This window comes from Phalacrocorax aristotelis, chromosome 11, assembly GCF_949628215.1.
Source record: "Phalacrocorax aristotelis chromosome 11, bGulAri2.1, whole genome shotgun sequence".
NCBI classification, from domain to species: Eukaryota; Metazoa; Chordata; class Aves; order Suliformes; family Phalacrocoracidae; genus Phalacrocorax; species Phalacrocorax aristotelis.
In genome coordinates, this window is record NC_134286.1 from 14018191 (window position 1) to 14035886 (window position 17696).

Below are 17696 nucleotides of genomic sequence, written 5' to 3' on the forward strand. Positions count from 1 at the left end.
CCAGGCTGAACAAACCCAGGTCTTTCAGCCTTTCCTTAAAAGAGAGATGCTCCAGCCCCCTGATCATCTCCGTAGCTCTCTGCTGGACTCTCTCCAGTAGTTCCCTGTCTTTCTTAAACTGGGAAGCCCAAAACTGGATGCAGTACTCCAGATGTGGCCTCACTAGGGCAGTGTAGAGGGGGAGGATAACCTCCCTCGACCTGCTGGCCACACTCCTTTTAATGCAGCCCAGGATACCATTGGCTTTGTTGACCACAAGGCCACATTGCTACCTACATAGTCTTCAAAAGATGGTTGTTCAGTCTAGTGTGTGTTAGTTCTTACTGAGAAATATATTCATATTTGTATACATGGTAATATTCTATCAGAGAATCATGGAATAATTTATTTCAGGAGGGATCTCTGGAGGTCTCTAGTCCACACTCTGTTCAAAGCAGATTGAATTTTAAAGTCAGGGTAGGCTGCAGTTTTGAATACCTCCAAGGATGGAGATTCCTGAGCCCTTCTTGGCTTTTGTTCCAGTGCTTTACTGCTGCCACGGTGAAGACGTTTTTTTTTTGCTCATTTACACCCTAAATTTTCTGTTCTGTAACTTGTAACTCTTGCCTCTTTTCCTTTCAAAGTATATCTGTAAGTTAGAGGGTTGGATCTGGATGATTATAAGATACTGAGACCTTCAAACTGTTTAACTAAGATGTCAGTTTCTAGAAGCACTGGGTTTCTGAGAAAATAGATGTATTTGAATATTACAGGTATAATGTTTGAGGCATGCAACAATATATATTTTGCAATAATCTCTTTCAGCCATAGCAATACAATGATCTCTCCTGCCTTTTAAATCTGACTGTTGAATAATTTTTATAGTTCAGAAATGCTCGCAAGTAAAATAAGTATATTGAAAAGTGTTCCTTATATGTGTTCTTTATGATCAGAATTGTGTGGAAAAAAAGGACATCTTTGCTATTTCTCCTTTTGTTATGTGCCCACAAAGTGCTCGGATAGTGCTCAGAACACTACCAACCTCAGCCTGAGGCTTTATGGGGGAAAAATGGAAAACCGCTATTTTACCTTGTGAAACATGCATATGGTTTCTTTCACCCTGAGCAGCAAATCAGGAAAGATGATGCTTCAGCTGTGCAGATGGAGCTGTACAACAAGTGAAAGAGATGCATGGTGCTAAGGTTTAACTGGTAATTTTAATAAACTTACCTGTGAGCTGGAAGAAAGTGACTTATTGCTCTGTTATTCTTTTGTTATTTGTACCTGAGAAAGTCCTTAAGGAGGCACTATCGTAAATTATATTTTTTGTCCTGAGAAACTTTAATTTAATGCAAGAGATAGGAAAGATGAGAAGTTATAACTCTGGAGAATAAAAAGAGAATAGATTGGCTCAGTCATGAAGGGCAGATTTCCAAAAATATTTAAGTAACTAAAGATGCAGTCACACTTATGAAATCATAAAAGCTACTTGTGCTGGGACACGCATAGTGAGATGATACAAGTGCTGTGATTGCTTTCAGAAGGGATTTTTGTGCTGTTCAGTGCATAAATACTTTTCTGTGGGGAAAAAGAAATATTGGGGTACGAAGGGATTTCAGAACCTAATTTTTTTTAAAGAAACTGTCCTTGACCTTAGATACAGTAAGTCTTGGATTAGACCTAGTGCAGCCAAAAGGTCCCAGAGCCTGATACAGAGCAAAAGTGAAAATTCTTTGAGAAATGGCAGTCAACACGCTTGAATTTCAAACCAGGCAGAGCTCTGAATGCTTTAGAAGGAAGAGCAGACCTGACTCAGAAGGTGAATTGTATTATGAGTATTCTTTTACATTCACTGAGTCCCTTCCACTTCTGTTCTGAAAAGAAAATGTAATGTTCTTCCATAGCTTTTTTTGATAAGAATCTGAACAACTTTAGACTTTTGATTACAAATCACAGATGAATATCAAGGAAAAAAAAAAAAAAAAGAAAAATCTTAAATTGCTGCGTAAATGTAATGTGTTCATCAAAGGCACACTATCAGCCACACTCACTGTTGAAGCTCTGTATTGTTAGTAATGCTAATACTCATTTTATTACATATTTGAGTTTTATTATATTATTTCATTTACGGTAAAAGTGCAAATTATAAGGCAAAGAAAGGTACCAGTTGGAAAGATAATAAATTTTCCAGTGAACTGAAAGAATTTTATTTTTTCAAATGCAAATTAGGTAAAAACCTAATTACTTTTACTATTTGGGAACATAGATGTTAGTGTATAGTTCAAGAGAAACGGTAGAAATACTTTTTCTGTAGGACACTTTCCATTAAGGAAAAAAAAACCTGTGACAGTCTTTGAAACTAACTATATTTCTATTCTTCGGACAGTTAAGTACCCATATCTCTTGGTTTTGCTGTGATATAAAATTTCAGTAAAACTCTTACTGGTGTGATTGTTATAAAATATAACAGGATATGTGATTACTGACTTCATGCAAATATCTGGGGTTTTTTCAGCCTTAATAAGGTCTCAGGAGACTGCTTTAGCTTGAAAAATCATTCTCATATATGACTTTTCAATTAAACTTTTTGAAACTTGCACCAGGTCTTACAAGACTTTGTCTCATGTAATCTAAATTGTTTCATGTTTATTGTAGCAATATAACGTTTCCAGTGATAAATGGGGCAACCATTTTCCTGTCACTTATTCTAATTGTCTTATGTTCAAAAGGCACATGGGTCACTTAAACATATTTTATAACTTGTCTTTGATTGCATGTTTTGAATATTTTCACCTAGGTAACTTGTTTGCTGAAAAATGTCACATTGTTATAAGATTAGTCATAGTTAGAATTTTTAAAAGGTCTTGATGCTAGATTTTGAGTGACTGATGTTGAGTAGTTTGCTTTTGAAATGTTACTACCAAAATAGGCTTCGCACTTCAGCAGTTTTGTCTGATAGAGTGGAATAACATTGTCCAACATTTTTGGGCAATGGAATATTTCAAAGAAAACCAAAAATTACCCTAACAGAATCTTCTCAACAACATTGGGATTATACTAATTGCTTTTAGTGTTTCACCTACACAGTAGGTCAAATCACCTCCATACTTCAGGAAATTAATAAAGTTTAGCTTTCATCAAGATTTTATGCAATTCAGTATTTTTCACTCTTTTATAAGAAAGGTGGTCTACTCATGTAATCCCAGGTCAACATTTGGGTGAACAGACTCCTCTATTCAACATTTTGAGACTTGGATTTCTTCCTAATTACACTGACTCTGCTTGGAATAACCCAGGATCTTTGGTAATTCCCTGTCTTCTACCTTTTGAACTCTGAGGAGCATTCAACTCAGCATTTTCATTAACCTACTCACTCTCATCTGTATGAACCTAAATTATTTTCACATAATCTGACAAATTGTTAGTTCTGGTGTGTAAGATGATTACATCTTAGAAAGTGTCCCATGCCCTTTCTGATGAGGCTGAACTGAATTTTATTGAGCCAGAACACTTGCAAAGGAACCAGAGCTCAAGGACAGTGAGAACGGTTGGACAGATGCACTGTGCCAGCAAAAGTCAGGAATACTCAGAGGTCCCTAAAATATCTGTGGGGATCTCATCCTATTTTAAAAGCAGGTTATATAGTGAGGCTGTTCAGTACACAAGGCAAACTGTATCTGTGCCTTCATGAGATGTTCTATGTTGTTCTCAGCAAATGCAAATATCACAACACTGAGCTTCCTCAGACACAAGCAGCTGTTATAAATTTTGAGAATTTTTGACCAGTTTCATTCATCAATACTAAAAAGGAGATTTGTATGCTGAATTATGAATTAAAATGGTGTGCAAAACATGCTGGGTTTTAAATAATTTTTATAGCACTCAAATTTGCTTTAAAACTTTACTGCTCCTTAACAAAGAATCACATTTTTAAAATGTTCTCGCCGTGCATTTGAGGAGCTCTGCTCACAGCAATAATGTCAGGAAGAAGATATATGTAACTGAGAGTAGACCTTACAATACAGTTTTAAAAATTACTTCTACTAAAGCATCTGTTCCGAAGGAACTATAATAGATTTCACTGTGGTTTAAGTTTTTTTTCTATTGACGCTGACAGAATTCTGTGGCTGATTTTAATAGGGGTCAAAATATTACCTCCAGTACATTTATAGGTAATTTTACAAAAATATATTTTCCTTGAAAGTTAGACAGGTTTTACTTCATTTGCAAATTCCAGTAATCTACTACCTTTGTCTTGTTTGTACATCTTTGTTCAGAAAAGTCTGAGAACAGGTGGAGCATCCACTGTGGGATGGATAGAGCTGCTGTCAGCCATCACATGGCATGGGAGTTGTTAGAGGTACCTCCTTCTGCAGGCTGGGTAAACTGGCAACCTCTATCCTCTGAGCTGAAGTCCAGAATAGTTTGTCAGTCACAACAAATGTATTCTGTGATCATAGCTTGTGTGTGAAATGACGTTTCATGCTCTTCCAAATTCAATAAATAGAACGTTGAAGGATGTTTTGAGCAAGAAAATGAAGAGTAGATTTTCCTTCAGGTTTTAATTAACTCTTTCTAATGAAACGACAGTTCTTGTTGGCAAGGGAAGTGGGGAATCTCCTGCACGTCTTTCATGGACAAGTTGTCAGGGAGCAGCAAAAGAGGGGCTCTGCAAAGGGAGGTGAGCCAGGAGCCAAGGGCAGCAGCAAGGCAGGCAGGACAGTGCCCTCAGAGAAAAGGGGTGCAGCTGGCAGGCCAGAAAATGGTAGAGATGGCTAATGATGAGACATATCTGAATTCAGGTCAAGAAGCCAAAAAGAAAGGCAGGTACCTGCTTACACCTACATCATCATACATACAGCATAGCTGAGGTAAGGACTGAGAACAATGACAGCTCCCGAGATGCTGGATGGAGGGTGGTGGTATGGGGGCCCCAAATGAGGCTTCTTATTGCTCTTTGTCACAATTTCGCTCTGCTGATCTGACCTGAGGATATGTGACTGCCGTACTGGAGCAGACTTTGAGCATCAGGTGCTTTGCTTCTGGGCTGGGATGGACGAGGTTGCAGAGGATTACCCAGAAGGGAGGCTACAGGTGCTTTAGGGCAGTCTCTTAGTACACCCTTGATGTGAGAAACATGTCAGACTTTTGCCTTATTGGCTGTAGCTCCATTAGTAATAAAATAGTCTTTTTTAAAATTAGCTGAGCTGTTAGTGTGTATTCATCTGTTGCCATGATTCTTATATCTCGCTGCAATTCTGATGCTTTTTCAGAGCACTAGGACCCAATTAAAAATAATGGTGCTATTCAGCTGAATTTGGGGGATAAGGAAAAAAAACTTTTGTGCTCTAGTTGTTTCTATTTGAAAACCCCAACAGTTTTCTTATGAGGGAATTACTAAAAATGGATTGTGAGGTTTGAAGTATAGGAATAACAGTCATAGAAAGACAGACAGGTGAAGATGCACCTATGCCATAGTATACAATACAGGTTAGTACAATGGGATGGGTTAAATACAGTTTCACTGAGAAGTCCCCCAATCATTTAATGGTGTCAGATCCCCAGCGTACACCAGTCTTTATTGGAATCTCAATTTTCTTGCAGTAGAACACTGTCTTTAATAACATACTGAAAATTGAAGTACTTTTCAATCTTGACCAGAATTGAAAAAAAAAAATAATTGACCTTTTCCAGATTAGCTTTTTGAGATTTACTGCTGTGCCCGTACTTCTTTTGTAATTTTTTTTTTAAATTCAATCTGTAGACCGAACAAGGTAGAAAAAAGCTGTGTTTACAGTATATACAGTCACTGAATAATAACAGTTCAATCTCCATTTTTATATAAGAGTATTAAATATAATAACTCTATCTAAAGTATCAGGCAGATGACAATAGAAATGATTCATAGGTGTCCTGCCAAAATATTTCTATTTTGGCATACAAATCAAAGTCATGTCAGATTTGCAGAAGACATCTGTGAGTAGTTAATTATTAGCAGCTTGCTTTCAATCAGTCTGAGGAGTTCCTTGACCACATGTCAGGCTTCTGTAAACACTGAAGGAAAAGAATTTCTTGCAACATATGTAGCAGCCACCCTTTTAAAGTTCCAGTGAGTCGAAATGAAATGCACCTATTTTTTTAACATGTGAAAAACTGTGTGTAAAAATAAGACTGACTTTAACACCTCTTAAAATCATTAAGTTTAACACTGGACGTGGTGAGCTATAGTACCTTCTTCTATCAGCAGAAGATAAAATATTCAGAAATTAAGTAGTCCTAATGGGAAAGTAATACTTTTGGGGTTTTGTTTTGTGGTGTAGGTATTGCCATTTATTATTCAATTCTTTAAATTTTAGAGTAAAAACCAAGAAATATGTCAAAGAAGAACATTTTGCTTTCTCTGTGTAAATGACACATGGATTTTTAAAAATTATGACAAGAGGGGAAAAAAAATTCTTTGATTAAAAACAAAAACAATAGCTTACAAATACTTGCATGGTAGAAGCTGTAAGAAATAAAGGATTCTTCTGTAAATAGGCTGAAGATTGATCTATTTGCTAGAAAATTAATCATTGGGTACCAACAATGATAGTGAATGCTACTTGCATCTACTGAGAGTCCTGATTGTATATCGTATAGATTGAGTCTGATATCTTGCATCCTGCAGGATAATTATTCCAAAATTGGAATAATGGAGTACTAAAATCGTTAGATATATTCAGTTTTGTTAAAGCCATAGGATGTCATTGATGATTTTTCCTGAACTACGACTTTCATCTGATACATAATCAGATGAGCAGAAAATAACATTCTAGGAACTTTGACTACTACTGAGAAATGTATGTTTTTTCTGCTTTGTTCCTTCCAAGAAAAAGATGAGATTTTTCAAACCGCCAACCCTTACTTAATTTGATGGATCTTCCACTGAATTTGATGTGCCCTTTCCAGAGGTTAGAAGTATAGAAACATGCTTTCCTTGAACTCCAAGACGCTTATTCTTGAATTCAAATTGTGTTCACCTATGTGTGACAACATGACTGTATATTTGATGTCCTCATAAGTCATTTGTCTGTTACATCCACAAAGGAGGCATAGACTGTCACATACGCAAGCTGTACAATTGCCTAGGAATAAGGCAGCAGCACTTTATCCATACGTACTCAATCATTTTTAACTGACTGCCACACTGATGTCTTACACTTCTATTGGGGGTGGGGGGCTAAAACATATTTAGCCTATTGCATGTAGCACTCTAGGGAGCTATGACTGTTTTTGGTCACACAAGTACAAGCACACATGACCAGCACTTACACAAAGTCTGTGTTTAAAAACAAGGCCAGCAAAATGGCACATCTCCAGTGTCGTGTCCCTGTGGACACTAGCCTGGCCTCAGAAGCAGAACAGCAAAGCTTGCTAACTAGCTTCAGTTGAGTGCTGCTTAAGGAAGGCTCACCCACTTTTTTCAGAGCACTAACTTACCGGGGGTAATACCAGGCTCCTTGGGGCAACCCAAGAAGTTCCACTGCAACCAGTTGGACTATTTCATTTTTTAAAATAATCAGAGAAATTTGCAAGATTACAGCCCAAATTTAGACTGTAATCTCTCTGGATAGAGACACCTTTATCTCACTTTATGATGGTACAGGGCATAGCATGATATGATCTTGGTTCAGCCTCTGACTGCAGCTGTCAAATAAATAATGAAGTTCTGTGCTGGTGTTATTCAGATTACTCCTGAATGTCCAGTATAGGCTAACTCAAATGAAATAGGTCTCCAACTGACATTTTCTTCCTATCATTCTACTTTAAAAAGAGAGCAGGAAGCTAGAAAGGGCATAAACTTTATTATTAATGTTTCAAGCTCTCTATAACAGTGCCTAATAAAATCTCCTCAATGTTAGTAATGTTCAGTCTTTCCAAACCTAAATGTACAGTGGAAGGCAAAGAGAGTGACATATACATTTCTTTCTCTATTTCCTCCGAAATAAAATTGTGTTAACTCTCAGGAGAAGCTGTAAAAGGACGTGACTGTATTATTCCATTAACCTCTGGTTATAGCTAATTCTGCCTTAATGGGAATATGCGATCTTTTCCTCAATTTAGATGTCATTCTACTGGCATATGGAATATTGTTCATAGGATTCTTACTGGGTCAGTAGATGTTTCTTCTGTCAATGGTATTTTCAAAAGCAAAATCTTATTGCCAAGAAAAAGGGTGCTGTAACATCTTTAATATGCAAATATATATTCATCTTAATATTGCTCTTCTTGCTAATAGCTGCAAGCTGACACCTGCTTCTGTTAGCAAGCCTTGTCTAGGTCTTCAATAGCTATTGGAACAGAAAAGCCTGTGCTTAGATGCAGAATTAAAACTACGAAGAAATTTTAACTACTTGATCAAGAAATCTTTGAGAAAATGTTTATTCAAAATACAAAGATCTTCCTGGAAATAACTGGAGTAGCTTGGACCATTCCAGCAATATGATACCAAATACAGAGCTGCTTTCCTAGTAACTTGTATTGAGGCACAGGTTTCAGTGTAGTATTGCTCCCCTAGCTTGTCAGCAGTGCATACAGCTGTATCTTCTTTGTTCCACTCAAATAAATAATAGTTAACCACTAAGGGCAGACAGTGAGGCCATCATTTCACAGATATCCTTGCTGGCAAATACACCAATATAGCTCCAATGCCCATTGGTTCCAATCCCTTTTCCACACTGCTTTCTCAGTTGTGCATTGCCCCAAAGGCCTGGATTAAGGTACCATACAGCACAATAGACCAGAAAAAAAATTTCTGTTCTGATTCTAAGGAATGCCATTTTACTCTTGGGCCTACACAGTTAAGGGGAGGCAACAAGCTACAGAAAGGAGGAGAAGGAAGAAAGTAAGGATGATATAGAGGGTTTCTGACTGGTAATGGACAACAGTACTTCTCACGTCCTTTAACGTCTGCTTCTAAAGAAGTTTAGGCTAGAAATGCTTGCTACAGTCTAATGAGACAAATTTGTCCTCTACTATACTGATTCACAGGCAGTACTGGGTTAATGTTAGGTTTCCAATTGCTGTAGGTTCAGACAGGCCCATTCTTTTTCTCCTCTCAGGCACCAGATGTTCTGTTTGTTATGGTTAGCACTGAATAGCTTTGCAAAGACTTGTAATTGCTAAAGTTTTGTCTCTATCTCCATATGTACTGCAGTAGTGGTGGGTGAAGGTTGTAAAGTTCAGTAAGCATTCCCTCTCTAATAGAAGCATTACCTTTGTGTGCCTTCAGGTACAGCATTCTTCCAGACTGACTATTGTCTTGATGAGGACTTCGGTTAACTTTTGTCTTGTGCTGGAATAATAGTGTTTTTCATGAAGCCTGCATGAATTTTATGTCTTGCTAGCCTGGATGAATCCTGTCTCAGCCCTTCTCAAGTAATATGTAATACCTGTAGTCACTCCGCTTACACTGTTTAACAGTAAATGTCATCATAATATTACCTGTGCTGGTTTTGACTGGGGTAGTTAATTTTCTTCATAGTAGCTAGTATGGGGCTGTGTTTTGGATTTGTGCTGGAAAGAGTGTTGGTAACACGGGGATGTTTTCATTCCTGCTGAGCGGGGCTTGCACAGAGCCGAGGCCTTTTCTGCCTCTCACCCCACCCCACCAGTGACTAGGCCAGGGGTGCACAAGGAGCTGGGGGGGGCACAGCCAGGACAGCTGACCCCAGCTGACCAAAGGGATATTCCACACCATATGATGTCATGCTCAGCATATAAAGCTGGGGAAGAAGAAAGAAAGGGCAGGACATTCTGAGTTACAGTGTTTGTCTTCCCAAGTCACCGTTACACATGCTGGAGCCCTGCTTTCCTGGGGATGGCTGAACACCTGCCTGCCCATGGGAAGGAGTGAGTGAATTCCTTGTTTTGCTTTGTTTGTGTCTGCAGCTTTTGCTTAACCTATTAAACTGTTCTTATCTCAACCCATGATTTTTCTCACTTTTACTCCTTTTATTCTCTCCCCCAACCCAGTGGGTGGAGTGAGTGAGCTGCTGTGTAGGGTTTAGTTGCCGACCAGAGTTAACCCACGACATTACCTTAGGCAGTAAGGAATCCCTCTATATATCTTTCAGAGGCTTTTTTCAGTATCAGCATTTCAAGTAGCCTTTGATAATCCTGCTGTGACATCAGAGAAAAAGATCCTGTCAACAGTTCAACTTAAAATTTTATTTTTTACACTTGTAAAGGAATACTGATAATAACTCACCTCTCTTCTCTATTGAACTATTTAAAAGATGTCTCTGTGGAGTCCATGCTGTCATCTGCAAAATGATGAATCTGAAATTTATAGCAGCATTGCAGGAGGCTGGCTGTTCCTTTACACAAAGCTGCCTGGAGATCCTGAATTCCTGTGGTTTCTGTAATATTTGTTCTTAAAGGACCATAACTACTGACATTGAGACCAAGTCTGGGTGGGCTGCATCTCCTAAAGAATAACATGAGTGAGGGGCAGGGTTTGCCACCCTGTGATAAAACGCAGCCTTTTTTAAGGAAATTTATTACTTGAGGGAAGAGCAGACAAGATGACAAATGGGCCAAGTATTAATTAGCCATGAATGACTCCAGAGGGAGGACAGAAAGCTTGAAAAGAATTTGTAGGATTAGTCTTGGAAACTGTTTCCCCTCACAAATGCTCCAAAGGAGAGCTGTGGCCTTGGAGAAGGAGGAGGTGGGCAAGCTGCTTGACTGGGCATGACACCATCTGAAGCTGAACTGCAGCTAATGAAATGTTCTCCCTGCATTTGGCTCAGTTCATTATGCCAAGTTAATGATCACTAAGCCAAATTTGGTCAACATTTTCATGACTAGTAGTGAATTCTTAGAATGCACAGGAATCTGTTATTTATTTGTAATAGCACTAAGTGCCCCAGTTCAAAGTACATATTAATATAAGTAAGGTTTGCAGTCCATAAAAGGATTTAACTGAAGACTGAGTGAAGATAGCTATATATTTTCACATTATTTTTATTTGGAGAAATAATGATCTTGTAGCAGGTTCCTGATGTTTTGGACTTTTGTCACCCTGTGATTAGAGGCAAAGGATGTTATGCATGTTTTGTAACTGGGGGTCATAAGAGGGTCTAAATACCAAATGTAATGATGTATTTTGCAGTGAAGTTTTGCTACTAATATATTTATCTTCATCTTGCTCCTGCAGGTATTTTATTTAAAAAAATATTCATAACCTGAAAAAGCCAGAGTATTCCAGTTGCTAAATAAAATGAGGACAATTCTGACCACACAGTCATACACAATGTCTTCACAAGGTAGTACAAAGTGCTCACTGTTAGATATGGTGACTCTGATACGGTAACCTGCTTCAGTGCACTTCTGTTAGAAACAGGAAAGATACAATCTTTAGTGTGCTCACTTGATCAGTACAGTGGACTATTACACATATTCAATATTTATTCCAATTTATTTCTTGTTTAAATCCTTTTTTCTATTCTAGTTCCTCTTTAAAATACTATATGGCTGTTTGTTTTAGTTTCTCCCACCCTTGAACAGAGCCCAGATCAATGTGCTCAGATCTTTGGGCTATTGTCGTGAGTTTGGGAACAAGGTCAGTAATTTCAGTGGATAGTGGCCCCCTTGGAGGCTCCAAGTTGTGCTGATACTTTAAGGAGGAATTTTGTTATATGACTTTATGTTATATACCTTAAAATGAAGTTTTTTGGTAAACAAGGAAGATGAGATTTTTCTCGTAATCTTGTTTCCTATGTAAAACTAAAAATAGACCCATTGACATTCGAAATCTCATTTATGAAGTGCCCCATTCTAGTATTTAGGAATTGTGCAAAATAGTTGTGAAATAATATTTATTTCCACTTTTGCAACTTGGGTCACCTGATTGATACCTGATTAGGCTGACTTTTCCATTAGGAATTTGAACTTGAAGGGCAAAACCAACATACAATGAGTATCCCTCACTGGAAGGAGGAACACACCACTTTGTGGAAGATCCAAGAAAACTGGAACTGCAACAACGCCCAGTGGCAGCAGTTCCAAAGCACACCCCAAGAGATTTGAAGAATCTCTTATGGAAAGAAACAGTTTGAAAACCCAGTATCTTAGCAACAATTTTGCTGAAAAACATTGGACAACCTTATGAATATGTCCAGTGATAGAGGTCAAGGAAAAATGAAAAAAAAAAAAAATCTTTTTCTGGTTCAAGAAGTGGCAGAACTGCACAAGGTCTACTTGACTGCTTTCAGTAAGAGCTTCTGAAATGTACTATCACCGAGGGAGATTGCTGTTGACTCTATTATTTATTGTTGAACATAACTATGCAGGGGCACCAAAAAATAATTCTTAAAAAGGTAGTTAAAATCTGTAATGTCTATCATGGATGGAGGAAAGGGGGAAAAGTATAACAGCTTGCAGATAAGTAAATCATAATCTTGGGAAGAAATTGAGATTGTGTATGACCTCTAATTATTTTGAGCATAGTGGGGGAGAGGGTCATATTCTTCTGAAGGGATAGAAACTTACCTGGTGGCTGATAAGAAGCTTAAACTCTGTTCTGGAATCTAAATTAGGTAGAAATATTCTACTCTCAAGATCTCCTGCCTTAGTCATTCCCTTGAGTACTGAAAGAACTGTATATTAATCTACTGTACTGTAGTGACCCAGTATGTTGTCCAGCTTCTCTTAGGTTTGGTTTTTTTTTGAGGACAAAATCTTTCTTACCCCTGTGTTGTTAGTTCAGGAAGTTTCTTTTTTGTCTTAAATTAATAAGACTCCCAGGAAGTCTTTATATTAACTGACATAAAGCAAGCCTTCAAAGTCTGTGAGCAATCATTTAATATTTGTTAGAGTTTTAGTATGGAAATGTAATTGTTTTACTTTAATTCAGTACGTTTTAATTTCATGTAGGTATTTAATTGTATTTATTTGATATATAATATTTCTATGACATTATTTTAGTGTGAAAATTAGCCTCTCTGAACAAATCAACTTTTAGTCACCTGTACCATTTAGTATTTAGGTAGTACTCAAGTTCCCTAGTCCAGATTTCAAGGGGACCCCTGCTTATGCAGTTTTGTGTTTTGCCTAATAATGTCCTATCAGTAGGGTATCCTTCTTGCTTGATGCATGAGAAACTGAAGGATCAAGATCTCCTTTAAGATTTTACATGTTTTTTTCTTTCCTCCCCTCAAGGCTAATTTCTAATAATCCCATTCACAAGTATTGACTGATCCCTTAGTTACTTCCGGTGCGGTGGGCAAAGACCTTTTCATTTACTAGAATTAGCAAGGTGAGCTAATTTATAAAACCTGAATCAGGCAACTTAGAGGATATGACTTTGAAATAAAGAAGGCTGATTATGCTTTGGGATTTTATAGTTAATCTGAACTTCTTAATTAGCATATGGGCCTATAGTAATCTGAATTTAATCTCTTCAAATTCAATGTCAATCTCTCTCTCAACAAAAAGCCATTTGAGGGATCCCTTTTACTTTATTTTAATTTGAACCTTCTTATGAAGCTGATTTATCGAAGTCCAGAATAATTCCCTTTCAAATTAAAAATAATACCTTATTCTCTTAGACAGAAATTGATGGTTTTGTGGTCTTTCAGTTCTCTGAGAAGTGGAGAAGTACAGAGTTCTTGCCTTTTTATACTTCTTAGATGGTATAATTTTTCTAAGAAGAAAATACCTGCAAACAACCTGTTATTCTATAGAGGACTTATACATGCTGGGCTTAAGTTAAAAAAAGGCTGCTACGAATGTCAAAACAAAACAATGAAGGAAAGATTAATTGCATTTTTCAGCTAGCTAATCTTTGTTTAGAAAAAAAAAAGACTGCAAGATTTTTCCTCTCAGTTTAATTATTGTTGGGGGCTGTTTGGTATTTATGGTGGGTTTTTTTCATATTAACTTCCACTATCTCACTTGCAGAAAGTGAAAGGTAGTATATGGAGCAGGAGATTGTAGAAGGAAAAAAGGACAGTCCTATGATTAAGATAATACAATTATGTAGAGATATTTTTTCCATTCTTTGCACGTTTCCTTCCAGTGCTAGGGTGGCCTCATTGTGAGCAGGCCTCATTATGTGGGCCTGCAAGACCTCTGCCAGGCCCATTTTCAGAACATTCAGGCTCTGTGTGGAGGTCCTTAGAGTATCACCTACAGGCAAGGACAAGCTTAGACCCAGCTACACGCGCACCATCTCTGGTCCAGATGGAAGCAGTCACATTAACACTGTGCAGTGCCTGCTACAATACCTTGCTTGCACAAGAGGGCTGTTAGTGTAGGCACATTGCATCTGCCCAGGGCTGCTTACGTACACTAAAGCCTTCGTTCACCAGATGAGCCTAGCTCTATCAGCATTTGCCTAAAAGGTACTACAAAAAGCTACATTTTCTGGCAATGATAGTTTAAGCAGCTCAAACTACTGTTTATTTCAAAGCCAATAAACACTTAACACTATTTGCCTCAGTCTTGCATCCTTAAAATGTGCAACATCACCCTTAATCTTGCCAATTTGTGAAATTAAAAATGGGAACAGAGATTTTCATCCTAGAGAAAATTCAGAAGCTTTTTTGGCAGTGTAAAATGAAACAAGTTCTGTGGCTACACCATGGGCAAAGAAGAGCTCTTAAAAAAAATATATTACTAATAAGTATTTTCACTAACTGGGCCTTGTCCTATTCCTGCTGGTGACCAGCGATAGGATGTGAGGAAATGGAATGAGGCTGTGTCAGGGGAAGTTCAGGCTGGACATTAGGAAAAGGTTCTTCACTGAGAGATGGGTTGGTCACTGGAAGAGGCTCCACAGGGAAGTGGTCATGGCACTGAGCCTGTCAGAGTTCACGAAGTGTCTGGACAACGCTCCTTGTCATATGGTTTAGTTTTAGGTCATCCTGCAAGGAGCAAGGAGGTGGACTTGGTGATCTTATTGGGTCCCTTCCAACTTGAGATATTCTACAGCTCTGTGATGCTATCCTGCAATTCAAATGACAGATTTTAGTATCTACAATGTATATAGATTCTTTTTTGGTCCTTGGTCTCATGGAGTCCATGCATACAGCTGGGTGTAATGCTGACTGAGTTCACTGCGGAAAGAAACAGACACTTCCCTGGGTTTTCAATGGTGGTAATATTCAAAATATATGTTATACAGAGGGCATAAAAAGTATAAAGGGCTGGTTGTTGTTTTGTTCTGTTTGTCTTCCAACAAATGACAATTTAATTTAGGAAGGTAAAAAAGAGTATGCAGAAAGTGAAGAAACTCTTCCTATTGCAGAGCACGAAATTAGGATGCTTTGTTTTTCCTGTTCATTAACAGTTTCCTGACTTTTTCTTTATGGCAGAAATTTAAAGGAAGTCTGTTTACTTGATTTAGACTGGATATAAAACTTTGCAAATTAATAGTGATTCAAGTATGTCCTGTTTATCAATTTCCTGATGGAGACAGACCCACCACAGCAGTCTGGTACCCCATGGCAGTCAATTGAAACTCTATTTCAAAGTAGTGGGATTCTCCAGAGACACAGACCTCCAATATCATGCATCTAATTGCAGAATGGAGGCCTTGAGGATTTCTGTCTATCTAATGAATTTCCTTGTGACCTCGTTTTCTCAAGCAGCAACAGTTTATTTCTCCTTACTTCGTGCTGGTAAGAACTGGGCTGCAGGAAAGTTATTTGTATGACTTTTGAAGTATTGCATTGTTCATTTAGTCACAGAAAGAATTAACAGATGTGGTTTTACATGAATTGTTTTGCTGTTGCACTAGATAGCAATTTTATCCAGATTTTAAATCATCTGCAAATGTTAAAAAAAAAGCCAACCAACCAAAAATAAAGTAAGCTTTCTTCTTAGCTTTGAAAGCTAATTTCTCTTTTGTGTTAGATGACTAAGTACCTACCACCAGAAATAAAATCTTTCAGTAAGAAACAGCTAGGCATAATGTCTGTTAAATATGGAAAAAAAACAAAAAACCAACCAACCAACCAAAAAAACCCTACACTGCTGGAACTGCAACTGAGACACTAGCCCAGGCATTAGGAGACTTCTGCCACATCAGCTCGGTGCAGAGGTATTTGAAAGAATCCATAAACCTCTGCAATGTTCCTTTTACCTTTGCCTTGATAGGGAAAGGCAACATACAGGAAATTAAATTAGCCTTCTGTTGAGGTCAGAAGGAAGTTTCCCCCCAGGATCTGTCTCACAGTGGGCCTGCCCTGCTAAACCCTTTACCTCCCCCTCTAAGATGGGCTGGGTGAAGGTGGTGAGAGCCGCTCCGGGAAGTGCTGCCCTCTCTCCAGGGCAGCAGCAAGGTCCAGCACTTTAGAGCAAATATTCTGGAGCCTGGAGTAAGGAGGCTCTTAAAGAACATTATGAAAGCAGTTTTAATTTGACTGGCTCATCTCTTAGACTATATGATGTTCACGTTTTAAAAAGCTTTTGGTGCTGTGTGTTACAGAAATTGTATAATAAATAAGAGCTTTCTTTAATTTTTTTGAGGATGTATTGAAGGGTAGGCACATGTATGGACAAGTCCATCCTTATCTCTTGTAATTAGTTGGGATATTACTAATGGCTTGTATTTACTATGTTAAGCTACTCTCATGTTGGTGGTTTGTGTTGAAGGCAGTGGAACTTGATAGTTTTCAGAATGCCATTTAAAAAAAAAATACAATGTTTCCGTAGCAAGTATGAAGAATTTAATGCCCAGTTCTCACTAAATTTCAGCTGGACTGCTCATGAACTAGTTTTTATACTGGCATTAGAAAAAAGTCCCAAACTGTTTTATAAAAATATTTCCACTTGAGTAATGAATGCAGGAGAAACTTATTACCTGAGATTTTTAGATCAACTCTGCCTTTAATTGCCATTGCTGCCAATGATGCTTTGAAACTCAGCTCTAAGTTTATCATATAACATTTGGTATCAGCTGTAAAATTGTCCAATGTTCAATTGAATAGCATATTTTATTATCCTCCCAAAAGGTTTTAATTAAGATGTTAAGAGGTCAAACAGCTGTGAATGGAAATAATTACTTAAGCTGAAAAATCAAACTTTAGAACCCTTAGTTTCAAATATTTAATTTATGTGCCATATCTTTAGCTTTTTATAGAAATCCATATTAATTTATCTGGTAGAAATTGCAGATGCACTTCTGCTGGTTCAAACCTGGGAGCTGGAAATGAAAAGGAACATGGGAGGCATCTCTGTATTTGTAGAACATCAGATTGCTACACCTTGGCATGGGAGAGTCTCTTCAAGAGAGGATCGAGCCTGGGACACTGGGGTTTAAGGCTGGAAAAACAGGAAGATTTGAAGTAGCACGGGATTCTGAGTGTTTGGTTGAAATTAAAGATTGCTTTTGTTCTTTTTTTTTTTTCTATGATTTTCTAGGAATGTTCTTGTTTGTATCCATAATGACCATGTGTGCTTTCTCATGATGACCTTTTTGGAATGTGGGTTATTTTTTTGTTAAGGCTGTGTCTGTGTCTCACTTAATTTTTATTTATGACTGAAGCTGACAAGGTTCTGAATACGGATCTTTAAGAACTTCTAATTTGGTGTGGGTTGGGGAAGGGCAGGGAGGGAGTCTGTCATTGTGGCTTTTTGTCAGCAAATTCTACTGCCACCCTCAAAAATGCACTGTGTGTGTTTGTGTGTGTATGTTAGGGGGCAGTGTTTTTTCTTAAAGTTCAAGGGGT